Source organism: Schistocerca nitens, chromosome 4, assembly GCF_023898315.1.
Source record: "Schistocerca nitens isolate TAMUIC-IGC-003100 chromosome 4, iqSchNite1.1, whole genome shotgun sequence".
NCBI lineage: Eukaryota > Metazoa > Arthropoda > Insecta > Orthoptera > Acrididae > Schistocerca > Schistocerca nitens.
Window position 1 is genome coordinate 665,651,495 of NC_064617.1, and position 18,258 is coordinate 665,669,752.

Below are 18,258 nucleotides of genomic sequence, written 5' to 3' on the forward strand. Positions count from 1 at the left end.
CCCCAACTAATTGAGATCAAGGCCACTGGACGGCAGTTTTGTGGATCATATCTGCTACACTTCTTGCGTAACCTCTGCTTTCTTACCGCCACACGTAAGGGTTCTTAATTTAATAATAATTATGATACATTAACTATAAATTATTTATAAATCAACCTAAATCGAAACGTGTAAAATAAATACTAAAATTTTGATAAACCCTTCGAGGGATCTACGGTAGATTATAGTGAATACAGGGATTGATTCATCGCAGTCTGACTATGGAATGCGATAGGAATGAAAACGGGCCTTGGGGATTTGTTTAGTTTCAACGAATTCAGCTGATTCTCACTGCCACTGAAACTAATATCTATTTTTTTCCAGTGTTATGGTAATTATGGTGGGAAAGTACTCCTGGGTTTCCCTTTTAAGTGATCTTTTGAAAACGGAGTACAGAATTTCTGTTTTTGTTTTGCTGCTCTCAGTTCCAGCTCTTGTCTCGTCGTTCATGGACCGTGCACTGACATTGATGCCACTAACAGCCTTCACACGCGCTCCCAGTTTATTTGTGTTTTGAGAAATATCTTTTGACAATATTTTGTGACGATTCAGCTACTTAGTCCTTAAATGATTTTCATTACTCACTTGGTCGCCAGACGCGTTCCATTCAGCATTTCTCTATCTGTGGCACTATGCTCTGTGCTACAGCTGATAATCAGTAGTTTCTGTTTCTTTGAAGAGACCGGGCACCATAGAGTGTCCCTCGCGACATGACCCCTTCTACTGGGTTCATATCTATCCAGTACTTGGTCAAATATTCTTTTAAAGTTAATCCATAGTTCCTCGTATGCTGCTGTTCTGGGCTAAATGCTTAAACTTCCATATTGGCATACGAATTTGGCGTAATTTTCCCACAACGCTTTTTAGATTAGGCTACTCTCATCCAATCCAGATAACGATAGGCATAGAAAACCGAGAATTATGGATGTAAGAACCAAAAAATGCCCCCACTGGTGAGAGTGTTAAATTTCAAGTGGTTAAATGCGGAAAAATTTACAGCTAAGATCTATAATTTTAAATCCTCACATAAAACCAGGTACAGAATATTGATTAAATTGACATCAGTGTGGACTTTTGGGAAAATATGACCTCATACCGAAAGCATAGACTAATGGGAAATGGAAGTTGTGTATCTGTTGTAGTAGAGACGAATCTCAGATCCACCGAGACAGAAATCGAATCTGCGAACGAGATTGTTTAGGAAAGACTCATTATCAAGGGTGGGCATGAAATTATAATTAAATCCTTCGATCACTAGACTCATCTCCTGATGTAATCGAAAACTTTGGAGACATCCTTAGTTCTCTTGTATTTAAGTAGCTAATTATATTCTAATCATGTGAGGAGACTTTAAGCATCCAACAATTAGTTGCGATAGTTATACTTTTTTGACGGCCTTGGCAAGACATCCAGTGAAAAATTACTAAATGCCTTGCACCTACTACATGTAGTTCGCAACTCCACTCATTATGGATATGTAGTAGGGGTAACGGTAACAAATATGCATGATCTCCGTGAGGACGTCCGTGTCGAAACTGGTATCAGTGACCATGTGGCTGCTACAGCAAAAATCAATACCAAGTATAAATGCCAGATAACACGAGTAGAAAGATTTATGTATTTGTCAAACTGGACGAAGCTGCAGTGTTTCGGGAGATACCTGCAGTTTCGCTTTTGCGACGTCCGCCTCAACAAATATTCCTGATAGTGTCTTGAATGCTACGCCCAGTGTCGACGGAAAGAGTCGGTTTGTTTCCCGTGCCTCTTCCACAGAGTAGTCCAAATCTGAGCTACGGTGATATTGATTTTATCGATATGCGTTACAAGGACAGTAAAACAAGATGAGTAGCCAGTACACCAGTAACAACTGCAGTACTGCTGCATGGCGGCAGCAGTCAGAGCGCACCAAAACGATGCGGTCTCTTCTAGACTGCTAGTTATTCCTCATGTTTTCTGTCCCTGTTAATACATATCGACAAAACAAATATCCCACAAGACTAATTTGGGACTGCTCTGTCGAATGGGCACAAAAAATTCCACTTTAAAAATACTTTTGTTTGTGGCGGGAAACAAAACGACGCTTTCCTTCGATACTGGGCATCACATGAAAGACAGGATCAGCAGTTTGAGCTGACACCAGGTACACATCGCAAAAGCGAAATTGCGGATATCTGCCGAAACGCCACAGAAAAAAGCGCTTGGACTGTACTTAGGGGAGACACCCAGTATGCATGTAAATCACGACTAAACTCCAAGATCAGGCCCAGAGCATCACACGGTACAGCCGGCATGTCATCCTTTGTCTTACAGCATCTTTCGTACGCAGTATGGAGAAGCCAGCTCAATGCTGTCCTGGCCGCTATAGGAGTTACAGATCTTGAGCCGCTACTTCTCATTCAAGAAGCTCCTCAATTAGCAACGCGATATGGAACTTACCTTTTTGCAGTCCTCCCAACAACGAAAAATCCCTAGTAGTCCTGGAAATTGAATCCCGGCCCTCCACATAACAGTCAGACCCACAAACCAGACACCTACATAGGTGGACTTGTAAAAGCTATAGCGTCCAGTAATTTCGTGGGTTTTTAGAAAAAAAACATACATAACTTAAAATTCATTCCGTCGTCATTCATATATAAGATACTGTGCCGTGCTCCTGCGCTTAATTTCGCGTAATTCCCGCGGATTTGAAATCCCTCTGGCCGCAAGAGTGCATGGAAAGTTAAGACTAGTTTACACGACGACATTGGGTTGCGCTACTCGTTGCGTGGAACGAGTTGCACACAAATGGTTTCATATTTGACTGTCGACACGGCGAAACCATTATACACTTCACTTTCGTCGTTTTGTAGGTTCCCGAGTGGTGACTGAAATGAAAGTTTTGGCAGCTGCACGGCTCACAAGTAGTGATGGAATTAAAGCTTGTTGCGTGGAATCGCTGCATAAGAAAAATAAGAAACGTGTTTCGATTCGTGACCGAATGAAGAACAGACGTCAGCTCGGTTGCTCAGCATCCTTACTGAAATAATTTGCAATGGAAGACCCAAGAAGATCTTTTAATTATCTTAGAATGTCACCACAACAGTTCACGTTTCTTCTGAATAGACTTAATGTAGCGATAAGGAATAAAGATACTGTAGTACATGAAGCACTTCTCCAGAACTGAAATTACGTATCACATTGCGTACATTACAATCAAGAACACTCGACATGCTATAAGATGCGGATTTAGTTGGTGATGGCAATTTTTCATTAACACCACCAATTAACATTAACAGTAATAATTATTAACATTAACAGCAGTAATTATTCGAACAGGCCGCATTAAGAAGAGAATGGTTTGCGAACTGCTCTCTTTAAGATCTGCACAGTGGCAATATTTCAAAATTCAAACATGTGTGAATGGTTAGCACTGCTGCGACGTTTTGAATAGATGAATATTGAATAAAGAATGCAGCTTCTTGATTTGTGTAGCTTTTCCTCCTTTCAACTATATCCCTTAAGAAAAAAGAGTCTGCCAATTCGAACGCTGGGATTTCAGTTTAGTAGACGAGGGCATTTCGACAGCTAGAGTTACATTTGGTTGTATTTGTCTTAATTCAGTTGTACACGTGTGTCCGCAGCTCGTGGTCGTGCGGTAGCGGTCTCGCTTCCCACGCCCGGGTTCCCCGGTTCGATTACCGGCGGGGTCAGGGATTTTCTCTACCTCGTGATTACTGGGTGTTGTGTGCTCTCCTTAGGTTAGTTAGGTTCAAGTAGTTCTAAGTTCTAGGGGACTGATGACCATAGATGTTAAGTCCCATAGTGCTCAGAGCCATTTGAACCATTTTCTATACGTGCTTCTAATTCAATAAATTTTGCCATGCGGCTCAGATATTGTCAAACTTTCTGTGCTGTGATCGTACGTGAAGGTCTCAGGAGTAGCAATGAAATCCCACAAACACCTATGCAAAGCATAGATATCCAAAAAGCGAACATTATTCTCCGTTCCTGACTGCATGTCTACACTCTACTAACACACATAACCTCAAAACTCATGCCACTAGTGTCGCCAAAGTTGGAACACACCGAAAGTTTAGTTTCACCGACGAGTTGCGCAAACGCGCAGCGCGCATGCGCAGTGGACGGTAGTACAGTTGCGTGCAACCTAGTGTCGTCATGTAAACTAGGCTTTACTGTCGCCGGTAGAGGGCAGGTCGGAGGGGAAGGTAGTTAAGGGCTGCGGCGACCTGGAGAAATGGAGAGTGTGACACGGGCGGCGAGGAGCGCAAATGAGGCGGCTGGTTGTGGCCACCAAGCATCTGCCGTTGCCCGTTGGCAAGAGTGGCGCCTTTGCTCACTGCGGGTTTGGCGGGCCGAGTGTTGATCGCAGCCGTGAATATTGCTCGTTAACAGCTAGTTCGGCAGGGCGCACAGTTTCGGCGTGTCCTTTGCTATTGAAGTTGCAAGCAGTTTGTGTCCTTTGTGGTGGCGGGTTGGAGTCCGGCCTGACCTTTGTAAGTACTGGACACGCTGTCGTCTGCTTGATGATTTCCGTGGGTTTTCGACTACGAGTAATCTTTCGTTACATCCTTCTCTCGTCGCTCTCTAAGGAACCGTTTGTCAAAGGGCGCTGGATTTTACGATGAGCATGCGATTAATGCGCGCGTCACTTGGTGACGCGTGGTGGCAACTTTGACTCCTGGTTGCCCGTCTATATGTATATAAATGTGTTATTTATGAACGTCTAGCCTCCTGCTACTTGCGTTCAGTTCTGCCAATATGTGTAGGCTTGCAGCTGTCACTATTCTAAACTAATTTTAGAATCTAGAGGTATAGAGTGCAGATGTAATTATTCTGATTTACGAATTCTACTTTATAGTCAGTGAAAACTGCTTGATCTAGATACCTTATTTCTTAGGCATGTCTGTAATTACCTGTCGCCTAATATCACGCAATCGAGCTGTTTACTAAACTGTTTGCGTCTACTAAAAATACTAAAGAAAAATTTTATGCCTCAGTAGACATATCTAAGGTTCCTGCATAACGTTCGTACTTTGCTGCGTTTGTAGTATGTTGCATTTGTACTAAATAATTAACAAGTTGTCTGTTGTTACAGGATAGCTCATTGTATCTCTTGTTAACTGTGGTCTAGTTAAAGATGCCTGTGTACCATGATTGAAATTTTTAATGAAAGTTTCTAGAACTGTGGTAGCGGCAACCGCCGTCCTATGTTAGCAGAGAAGGAGGAATTATTGCTACTAGCGTTGCTTCTGCCACCGCCTCTGTCATCATAAATTTGAACAACATGTCTCAATCATTTTGGTTACTAAGAAGGCAATGGCGTTTTGATAATTACTGCCAATAGCCGGTGGTTGATATTTGTGATGTATTCATTTTATCATATTTTTTGCTGTTTGTAATGTTAATGTATGTTTACTTCATTTAATATTCTGTAGTAAAAGAAAGTGATTTTATGCTGTTGCCGTTTTGAGGGGTTTGCTATCGTCGTTTCAGTTATGGAGGCAATTTGTTAATGTTATTCTTGGATTTTTGCTTTTATAAATAAATTATGTAGTGTATTTGGAAACGTTAATAAATTCATTATGGCTCAGTACATTTCCACTCAACGGTAGCTCCCTACCGCAATTAAGATACCGCTTTGAATCAAAGTGCTTATAAGTAAAAATTCTCCTGTGTCATTCTACTGTCGACATTTGGGGTGCCATAGCAGGAAACATTGATAGGGGTGACATGGATTTTGCTTTCATTAGTAGGCGAAGCTTTGGAAATTATATGACTTTTAACGTGAACAGTAACCCATGAGAATTTTACTGAAATGGACATGAAATTTGCCGCACATATAGGGCTAAAATACGTTTAGCAGAATGTGGCTGCGACAGATGATACTCGGAACCAGCTAGGTGGGCGTGCCGAGCCTGAGTCGGACAGGGGGAGGCACTTAGACGGGTAACCACTGCAGCGCGCCGTCGGCCGGTAACAAGCTCGTCTGCGCTCCGGCCTCCGCCGGCACCTGCTCATTCTCATGGCGCACACACCCTCACGCCACGCCACGCCACACCGTCCCACCCTGCCACCACCATTCTTCTGGTGCGCGCGCAGGTGGCCGCAACTGCCGATGCCCCTCCCCCAGACGCTTTCCGTCCCCACTGGCAACCGCGTCTTTCCTTCGTTTTATCGGCCTCAGAAACTTCACTCGTTCCTCCAGAAAGAAGTGTGCGACAATCTCATAAGGAGAATCGAAGTCCCAATTCTTCGTTCTCGTTTCGATCCTCCGCCAGTATAGGAGAGAAAATTAGCATTATTGCCGTTGGACAGGCTACACACAACATCAAGACCGTAAATGCGGTATTTTAAAGGCACTCACTAAAGAATAAATCCGATTTTTTGTGGGCTATGAAGAATTTCGACAGTGACGAAGGATTTGGCCTCCGTACAGCATTAAAATATCGCGGGATTCGGCAAAGATACGTATCGAAACTATGGATGGCGGGATGATCTGGGGAAAGGAACTAGTATCCATTCAAGTACAGCCATGACTGAAACAGAGGTTCTTGTTCCCACGGGAGACGTTTCTTTTCGTGTTTAACTTGAAGAACGCGATCATAGAAGTGTTCAAATGAAAAGGTAGAAACATCATAAGAACCAGAACGGTGGAAATTTTCTTATGCCGCTTTGGGATAACGTAATGAGACATCGAGGGACGCGAGAGTAGTGTCGTCAACTCCTACTAATAAATTCAACGCTGTGTCCTCAGCAGGCGAGGTGATACTACATTCTGCCGTCCGGAGTGGCCAAGCGGTTCTAGGCGCTACAGTCTTTTACCGCGCCACCGCTACGGTCGCAGGTTCGAATCCTGCCTCGGGCATGGATGTGTGTGACGTCCTTAGGTTAGATAGGTTTAAGTAGTTCTAAGTACTAGGGGACTAATAACCTTAGCAGTTAAGCCCCATAGTGCTAAATAGTGCTAAGAGCCATTTGAACCATTTGATACTGCATTCTTTTGACGAACGAGGTCCGAGCTCATCGAATTCCTGGTACAAAAATATACCCATTAACATAGCTGTGTACTGTGAGACACTCTGTAGCCTACCAAGTCCATCAAGAGCAAACGTCCTGGGCTGCTCATTGAGGATTTGATTCTACAGGAAGTGCTTCAACTTGAACGACGATCTGAAGCATATAGAGGAGGACTGGCTCACGTCACAGCCACAAGAATTCTGAGGAAAGGGAATCCCCACTCGGACGGTTGTGCTGAGACCTGTGGTGATTATTTTTGAATAAATATTTCAATTATATCGGCGGCATTGTTTGGTACCTTGTCCTTTTAATACCAATCATAAACGCAGGTCAGCTAGCTACATTATGGCCACCTGCCAAATATGCCGAAACTTTTCACGGATAACAGTCGCCCTGCGTCGTGGCATGCAAGCAATGACTCCATTATAGGTCGCTGGAGGGAGTTGGCACCACATCTGCACTCACAAGTCACGTAATACCCGTTGCTTCCGGGGAGAGCGGCGATGAGCTCTGATGCCACATTCAGTCACAGCCGACATTTGCTCGATTGGGTTCAGATTGGGAGAGTTCAAAAATGGATCTGAGCACCATGGGACCTAATATCTGAGGTCATCAGTCCTCTAGAACTTTGAACTAGTTTAACCTAACTAACCTAAGGACATCACACTTCCATGCCCGAGGCAGGATTCGAATCTGCGACCGTAGCGGTCGCGCAGTTCCAGACGGATGCGCCTAGAACCGCTCGGCCACAGTGGCCGGCTTCGGCGAGTTGGGGGACCAGCACATCAATTGAAACTCACCATAGTGTTCCTCGAATCACTCCATCACACTAATTGGTCTTGTGACATGGCGCATTGCCGTCGGGGAAAATGATGGGCATTAATGGGTGTACTTGATCTACAACCAGTGTACCATTGGTCATTATGATGCCTTGCACGACCTCCAGTAGAGCCACAGATGCTCACGTAATTGTTCCCCAGAGCCGTTAGCTTTTCTCCGTCCTGCAGTTCAGAAGTCCGGGAGCTGTTTTCCTGGAAGACAGTGGAGTCACGCAGTCTCATCAGCATGATGAGCAAGGTAGCGGGATTTATCAGACCATGCACCGCTCTGCCAGTGCGCCAAAGTCCATTGCCAATGGTCACGTGCACATTCGTGTCGTAGTTACTGATGCCGTGGTGTTAACATTGGCACATGCATTGTCGTCGGCTGTGGAGATCCGTAGTTTGGAGTGTTCGGTTCACTCTGTGTCCAGACACACTTGTACTGAGCTCAACATTAAAGTCTGATGTTAGCTAAAACAAAGTTCGGCCCTTGCCCTCTTTTACCAATCTGCCCAACCTACGAAGTCCGACATCTGTAACGGGTGGCCGCACAACCCCATGTCGTCTTGACGTCGCTTGATCTGGGTTTCATCACGTGCTGAAGACACTCACCACAGCAGTCCGTCAAGAAGCGTAGTTTCCAAAATGCTCTTGCCACGCCTCTGGGCAATCGCAATCTAGCCTTGATCAAACTCAGATAGATCGAGATCTTTCTCTACGCCACAACCAGACAGCACGCTCGCTGAGACTACATGCACCGTGCGTGAATCTAACAGTCATGCCTCGGCAGGTGACGTTGCTATCGCCTGGACGAGTTTATATCGATAGTAGGTCGGGTAAGATCCTTCATTGCTCTGAGTGTGCACCTCCTGAACAAATCGATTCCCTATTCAAACGACAATCTTTAAATGTCGAACAACAGTTCAGCTAAGCAGAAGAACGATGAAGCGCTGTCTCAACAGACTACGGTCATGCCGCTGTTGGTTTTAAACTCATGCTCGCAGACGTTTCACCGTCTTACACAAGGTGTGACACGATCTTTTCACAAAAAACATTCGAATGTGGTTTCTGACTCAGTAATCCGTTTCTTGATCTTTCCTTAAATACAGAATGTAGATGGAATAATCCATACCTACTTTGTACGATTGCAGTGTAACGCTAACCGTTCGCGTGTGTTTGTGCCGTTTTCCAGTAATGCTAATGATCTGCAAATTACAGCAAGATAAAATTTTCTTTGGCAGTAGCCGAGCGGTGGCGTTGTCTTTTTGCAACATTTCAGTGAGTTTCATACGCTTAACCTTTGGTCGAAGATGATGATGGATACGAAACTAATTGAAACGTCGCAACAAAACGACACGACCCCTCCACTAATCAGCAGAGAATATTTAATGATTGAAATTCGCAGAGACAGCCTGCAATCACATAAAATAAAGCACTTTTACGCATCATGCCATTTTGACATTGTAGCATGTCGTATTCTTGCAGTTGAAATATGTATGGCAGCGTTTGTTCATAAAATCACGGGTTTTTATTGGTCATACTTTATACCAAATAAGCTGAGATGAATTAACCAGAGTTAATATCCTGAAATATTAATTTAGAATCCTAAATGTGAGAGAGCAGATTACGAAACAGATTAGTATGCTGCTACTAATCATTGATATTCAGCTGTTCCCGACACATAAGGAATTAAAATAGGTTCCATTCCATACTGGACTGTGCTACAGCAACTGGTTATGAAACTGTTGAAATAAGATAGTCTCGGGTGCAAAATCTTTTTTATGTGCAGGAAATTACGAGTTTCGTCCTTATGAGGCATCATGAGACTGACGTAAAAATTGATGTGGAACACCAAAATTCATCCATTAACGCCCACGTATGGCATTAAGATCAGACAATAATTGTTTCCTTATAAAATTTTATCTTAATGGCTTACGTGGGCATGAATGGACGGATGTTGGGTTTCCAGATTAATTTTTACGCCAGTCTGATGATGCCCCAAAACTACCAAACAAGTCATATCCTGTAAATAAAAAGTGTCTTCCAACCGAGACTGTCTTATTTTAAGACATGCGGAATTGTGCTGGACCGGCACTCGAGCCTGGAATTCCCGATTATCACGACCAGTCGCCTCATAAACCTCGGCTGTTTAGAACATCTCCAGGACCGATCCAGACTTCCGTATGTAACATCCCGTATGCTCACACAATTCGTGCTTCTTACACTGGGAAGATACAGATACTGTATAAACACAGACATTGTAACAATCAAAGGAGAGAGAAAAGGTCGTAGACAACATGGAGAATAAATACGAAGAAGTAAATTGAAAGCTGTGCCTAGAAGGTGACAGGCGTCTTCACTGTTGAGTAACGCCAAGTAGGATGTGAACTGTTCAAAGCTGCTCCTTGTTACACTAAGAAATGAAACGTTTCGGTAGTAAAGATGCCAATTGTGTAGAAGTACCAAGTAACGATTGCAACAGACGTTATGAATTTCTTGTCTCTTCCTTAAGTGAGTTCTACATCTACATCTACATCCATCCTGACGGTGTGAGATGAAGGGTACCTTGAGTTCCTCTATCAGTTCTCCCTGCTATTCCAGTATCGTATTGTTCATGGAAAGAAAGATTGTCGGTATTCCTCTGTGTGGGCTCTAATCTCTCTGATTTTATCCTCATGGTCTCTTCGCGAGATATACGTAGGTGGGAGTAATATACTGCTTGACTCCTCGGTGAAGGTATGTTCTCGAAACTTCAACAAAAGCCCGTAACGAGCTACTGAGTTTCTCTCTTGCTGAGTATTCCACTGGAGTTTATCTATCATCTCCGTAACGCTTTCGCGATTACTAAATGATCCTGTAACGATGCGCGCTTCTCTCAGTGGGATCTTCTCTATCTCTTCTATCAACCCCATATGGTACGGATCCCACACCATGAGACTTTCTGCGAACAGGTTATTCGAGATAAATTTTTATCGTCTCTGACACTACACATATAACTATATACGTCGACATTTTCTGTAAAGTACAATATCCACGCCTAATTACCATTTAAAAAAATGAGTGCACGCTAAATGACTGCCCTCAGCGTTCACCCAGCGGAGGTCATTCCCATTTCTCAGAATTGTCGTGGGGAATCGATTATGTATATGAATCATACGAATGACCGAGATGGTTTTGCGATAGATAGTTATTTGTTTATGCCTGATCCAACTTATTCATCTCAGACTAGCACTTGCACCCTACTTCCTCAGTTATTTGTTGTATGTATCCGAATCTCTGTATTCCTCTTCAGTTTTTACCCTCTACAGCTCCTTCTAGTACCATGCGGCCTTAACAGATGTCCTACGAGTAGTAGGGTAGTGGCGTCGTCACTCCACATTTGATATCAAATTGATATGCAAATTAATTAAACTGATCAATTAGTCACCCTAGCCCTCCACCCATCCCCGCAGAACCATGCCCTAGACGACGACCCATCCATTTCCCAGATGATGTCAGGTGTTTGTCTCAGCCTGAACGTGGGACCCCAGCCTCTTCCTCACCCTCCCCAAACCTACACAATTGGCTGGAATTTCGAGTTTTGGTGGGAATTTCATTTTCCCAGGGTGGTGACGGCATCCCACTCCACCCCCCACCCCCCGCCCTCCCCGCCCCACCCGCCCAGGAGTTTTCAGGAAATTAAAAATGGTGGTGCCATTTCCAAGACTGGACTCTGGTTCTCCTGGGTGGAAAGCCCAAGTGCACCTCCTTAACACAATTAAACCCCTAGAGGCGATTGGCATTGACTGGAAATTAAAAATGGTGCTGACCTTTCTGGGACTCGAACACTGATTCTGCTGGATGAAAAGCCCAAGTGCACCGCCGCCCCCCCCCCCCCCCCGGCCCAGTCATGGAAACTGAGCAAATGTGAGAGAGAAAGGTTACGTTAGTGTTATTTATTTATTTTGGTCGGAAAAATGAAGTAAACATCCGTCCTTATTACGTAATTAATCATAAACATCAGGTCTAATTATACAACTATATACCTAGCGCTACACAAGGACTGCATAAAAACGCAATACAACTCAAAAATTGACGATGCCACACAACTGGTGTTATTCTGCAAGGGAAGAAATTTCGCAATACCACTCGAAATTTGCGACAGGCACACTCAAACTCTACCCTACACGCACAGGCTGGCGGGAAAATATCAGGAGTGAAAGGTATTATCTTTATTCTTTTAGGCAGGAAATGCATTCATCTGATGAGACGCTGGTGGACAGAGAGGAATATAAGAAGTGTATTACCTGTAAGCAAACAGTATCTATCTCTGATATCAGATGCCTGCTCAAAAAACTTCCTGCAGTCCAGGTAATCGAAGCAAATACATGCTCTCAAAACTGATAGAGAAAAATGAGTAACGGTTCCAATTACAATTTGAAAGTGTCGTGAAAAAAGTAGCACTTATAATGAAGACGTCATAATGCAGCACATGTACTGGAAAAATAGTTGTTCTAAAAGACTGCAAAGGGAGCGGAATTTTAATGTGCGTTCTCCTCGAAAGGCGTCCACAAACTGCCGAAAATTGAGGAGCTCTTCCTCCCTCCCTTCTTCTACCCTCCCTCCAACGCTCCATCTACCTACTGGGAGTGGGGGGGGGGCGGAATGTGGAGGAGCACACAGGCATTTTCAAACGGCCAGCAACTCCGCCTTGTGGCACGTGCTGTCCTCTGTCCACCTTGAGGCAATGGTACTTCAACGATACAAAAGCAGGTACAGTTAACAAAGTAATATCATATAAAAGGATGGCTCTCTCAAGTGCAACTTGTTCATCTGTAGTGACACAGCTGCCCATAATGTTGTGGCAGCACCAGACACAGACGAGGCACGCCCCCATCGCCTCAATTAGGCCTCTCGTTCTGCATTGCCAAACTCCATTATTTAATGTTAACAGTTCTTTCGTGCAATCTGTTAAAAGTACTTATCTAATTCCAGAGAATGGTCCAATTGGTCTGCAGCACTCCATCTGGCCACAGCCTTAAGGCGACACTCCTACCCCAACACAATTGCGTGTATAATTAACTAAACAACAGGAGATAAAAGACGGCCGCAACAAGTGCAACTTGTTTGTCTAAAATATAGCAACAAAGCCCCCACACACCACCCCCTAGGTAGACAGCGACTGTGTTCAGCGACAACTTTATAGCAGACGTGCCCCCCTCTATCATACCCCTATGTGGCCACTGGCCACAATCGGCCATATGCAGCATGCCTTGAAGAAATAGTCCTAGACAGCACAAAGAGGAAATTAGTAGCATAACCTATCCCACCTGCAGATCACTCCAGATTGTTGTTTCAATAGTCAGCTGCTTGCCAAACAGAAAGCCCCTTTCCGCATAAAGCGAGTGCAGCGTCACGCTGGCATCCTTCAGAACACTCATAAATGACTGCTATCCCAACTGAGGGAGAGCGGTAGTCTGTTAGGGAACTCGCCTGCCATTTTGCGCTGGACTATTTAACTTCAGCTGAGGATAGAGATGAGGGGGAAGATGCTAACTTTGTTGTTGTTTTTTTTTCCTTGGTGCAGGCAGTTGCTGTGGGAGACCTAAATGTTTCTGTGAAACAAGTAGAGGACCCTTTTAGAAAACATCCGGTGTTTGTCGGCATCCGGTCGATGGGAAATTAGATGCAGTTGCTAGCCTTAGAAAAACACTCTTTGTTCAGTCTGAGACATGTGGATAGTCCGACACACCCAATGCCAGCTGTATACCTCGAAATATATTCTGCTGTTTTCGTGAGGAAAATGGCTCTGAGCACTATGGGACTCAACATCTGAGGTCTACAGTCCCCTAGAACTTATAACTACTCAAACCTAACTAATCTAAGGACATCACACACATCCATGCCCGAGGCAGGATTCGAACCTGTGACGGCAGCGGTCATGTGGTTCCAGACTGAAGTGCCTAGAGCCACTCGGCCACACCGGCCGGCTTTCCTGAGGACACAAGTGTGCATTAAGACGCTAACCTTCGAAAACAACTCTGTTGCTGGTGGTAAGGAATGGTACACAGATCCAGCTGCTGGCGGCCGCTTCCCCACACCTCCCCTGATGGAGGCAGACAAGTGGTCATTAGTAGACCCCCAGACATGTGGCCGAGGGGTGCATGTGTTACGGTTGTATTGTTAGGCCGCCTGAGATCTAATAGCTCACTTGGTGTGGCACGTTTCTTCATGAAAGGCGCGCAGCAGGCCAGAGGGTTGTGGGTACGCGTGTCCCATGATGCATGAGGTGGCCACACGAAAGCAGCACAGTTGTGGAAGGTCTGAGCCAGCAAGGTTAGGCGACTGCTGCTACCTGATGCTGGGTGGAGGGGTGGGGGGCTGTCGGCCATACAGAGCAAGCCATGCCAGTATTGCATTGGAGCTCTGCAGAGCACTGTGGCACATTTTAATGACTTTGTTATCACGATACTTGAAGCGATGAAGCAATCAGAAGTTAAACAAGAGTAATGTATTGAAAAATCCTCCTCAGTTGCGATTCATCTACTTGGGAACAAGTATACGACAGCAAGAGGAATATGGGAAAACGGAGAGATGGAAGCTCCATGAACCAGGGATACTATCTTTAATTTTTCGTCGAGGCAACTTTATCTATTGAGGCAACAGTGACATGTGCGAGTTGACTGCTGTCTTTGACACTTTCATGGAGAAAAAGAGAACCATCTGCCTCTAAACTTACTTGCATAGGCGTTAAAGGATGACAGAGTGTCGGAGTCATAGGTTGAGATGGAGTTGTAACAACGTACGATTTAATGGCAGACTGATGATGCATTTTAGAAAGAGAGGGACATGTCGCTGTAGGTCTTTTGGCCATTTTTTTCTGTTATTCTGTCGGGATGCATCAGTTGTGTCACATAAGCTGCATTCGATTCGCATACAACTGCGTGTTGTTTGTGTGACGTAGAGCACTGTGTACTGGCGATCGTTAACAGCAATCCTCTCGAACATCAGAGGATTTCCATTCTGTTTCGACGCATTCCTCTGGACGAACGAAGATTTATGTGACATACTCCATTCCCCAGCTGCATCTTGGGCATAAAATCGAGCCTTCAGTTTCATAACTACGGTGATTCTAAGTTAGCGCCAGGTGTTTGTGAGGTACTACGATTACCATGTGAACAATTGCTTGACGGATGTCCTGTTTACGGAGTTAGTGGCGGCATTGGGGGGTAATTTCACATGTCAAATACCGCTGCTATGTCCATCTCTTTTTTTTTTATATGAGGCGTTCTCCGTTACTAAATATCTTTTTGTATAGGACTGATGTGAGGATAGTATAATTTCTAAACCGTCAATGGATGTGGATAGTGGGGGCTACACGCCTCAGGAAAGCTATACGAGTATGTACAATATATCACAAGGAATCGGTGTTTTAAAAAAGTAGTTTTTCATTTTACAGTTTATCACCATAGTTTATTGTAAAGAAACCTGCGAGGAGAATGTATGTCTTGCGCAGGAAATATATTTCTTACATTGGGATATTAATAGCGTTTCATTCCATATGAGTAATAGGTGGGAAACTGCAGCAATCTAACATAATAGCGCGTTTTAATTGCAGAGCATTGTAGCCTTAGGAGTGCGTGTGTTTATCTTCTCTCTTACAAGTACCTTCTTGGTAATGACCCCAGACACTAGAATCGATAGCGCAGTTGATTTACATAAAACGCAACAAACTCCGTCTGTGTGGTGCTCCATCATACATAAAAATCACCTGTTTCTTGTTCCTAACAGTCTGTTATATCATAACAGTTCATATCTATTTTACACCGATAATGTGTGCTAACCTCCTCGACATTCGCGCATCTGGAGAAATCTTGTGCTCTTGGATGTGTACAGGACAGCAGTTGCAGCCTCGGCTCACACTGTTCCTGCATGTAATATGGAATGTAGCGGTCTACTTCTGATCAGCTGCAGGGAGCGCTGGTCAAAGACAATGCGAGGAGATCTTTCAGTCTCTAACTTTATTTTAAGAATGCGAGAATACCCTGTCACTCCCATCCACATAAAGAAAGATCGTAAGTTACACACTATGAAGTGCTAGAGGTATGCAGTCTCTGTGTGGTATACTTTGGTGTATATGTTCGAGAATTAACAACGAATAAACTTTCTTCTCAGTCATCTACTTTCATTTGCGGTGGTACTCGCAAAGTAGTAGAGGGACTGTTAACGATGATACAGAAATTGGTAAGCATGCTGCCGCTCCATTGGTTGGTGTTGAAATTACGATAAAACTGCTAACATTGATCGCACTATCAACTATGATGCTTATTATTACGTTACATCGACGGTATCTTTTCCAGTTGATACCCACATAATGATTGAATGGCATCGATTGTTTGAGATGGAGAAAGAGTCTTGGTGAAGGAGACGACACCTTCTGGGGATCGCTAACACCGAAGCAGTGATCACGTGCATGGATGCATTATGAGGAATCAATCAAATGGAACACAGAGCCATCAGCTATCCCGTCACTGTGAACGATGAGTTTCAATGTACAGGTCGTCAGTCACCTTCGGAGAGCAGTTTGGAAACGGTCCACAATGCCTCACAACTCTTCCAGTTTCTTTATGTTGTCACCGTCTTTTATTTAAATCACCCAGTAGGTGGATGGGTTGTGGGATCCACTGCACCAACATGATTTACATCGTGTGATGTCTAGTTTTCTGGCAGAGCCAATGGACCACAACGTGTTAATGTCAGTTTAGAAAATATCACAGAGTCGAAGTCGTGGCGGAAACAAAAACAAGAAACTCAATGTATGGCAGTGTACAAAGTGTATTACAGCAGAAACAGTGATGTATCAAACAACGGAACAAGGACCATCTCCTGCGTTTCATAAAATGTCGGAGAGGGTTCTCATATAATACAGGTGATGAAACTTTACACTGGTCTGTGCAAGCGACGTCTATCACTAGCCACCTGCTCCAGTGGATAAATACCTGTAAACTTAACAGGATCGCCGCATATGCTGGATGCCTGCACATGGGCAGTATTCGTTTTCGATATCAATTGTGGTGTGTATTACAGCACATCGCCCCATATCAATGGCATCTTTCCCACCCCTACCATCGTCTGGGTATGCTGTTAATTGCCACACAACGACTGACTGACACCACTGAGTTGAAATGGAGGGAGCATTGGCGGAAGGCTGGATATCTGCTACTTGTCACTGTATAAAATGCGAATAAATGTAGAAGTTATCACCTTAATACAGTTGTATGGAAGCATTCCTCATTGGTACAGACTCCTACTCTTTCCATATGCTGCGATGGCCTACACACGTTTTAATTTTTAATTTTAATTTTTTTCACCCGAAAGATAACAGTACCTCTGTTTATTTGTGCTACCTTATGCGTCATGTTAACAGCACCTTCTAGCGATGGTCAGCATCGAAACAGTAATCATGTACATGACTACAAAATGAAAGAACAACGCTTTTCGAAATGGAGCACCGAGACATCCGCTTCCCTGTCGATTGCGAAGATGAGATTAACTGTACAGGTAATCAACTTCGAATAGCTGTTGGAAGCTCTCTACAATACCACATGGATTTCTAAGTCAAGGTAGAAAAAACTATGTGTATGGCGGTGTACACTGATTGGCTGTGTTACAACCGAAAAAACAGTGCATTAAGTTGTTTATGAAGGAACAACAAAAAAATGGTTCAAATGGTTCTGAGCACTATGGGACTTAACATCTGTGGTCATCAGTCCCCTAGAACTTAGAACTACTTAAACCTAACTAACCTAAGGACATCACACACGTCCATGCCCGAGGCAGGATTCGAACCTGCGACCGTAGCAGTCGCGCGGTTCCGGACTGCGCGCCTAGAACCGCTAGACCACCGCGGCCAGCGAAGGAACAACACAGGAACTCTCTAGTGTGACTGATAGTCTGTATGATATGGTCATCCTACAGTACAGGTGATGAAACTTTACACCAGTCTGTGGAAGCGTTTTCGATGATGAACCAATGCCTGTATGTATAATAGGATCGACACATATGTCTGGGTGATAGACATGAATGCAGCCTGAGAGACACAGATCTCCTTCGGACTGCAGTATATGTGTGTAGTTCGGAGATGTGTCGCAATGCAGTAGCAAAACCTTGGTCCTTCCTCCATGCACTGTATTATGTCTAGTCCTCCTAACTTTCCCAACAAGAAATACCACCGTAGCTGCTCGTACTGTCTCTTCTACTACCTCTTCTTACTTCGTTTGGCGCTCGCCTTACGCACTGTACATGATTGGCGGAGCTTTGACACCATGTTCGCATTTCCACCGACTGGTCAAAACGCTCTCCTGTCGCATTAACTCAGCTCGTCCTGTTTCCCCGCAAGATG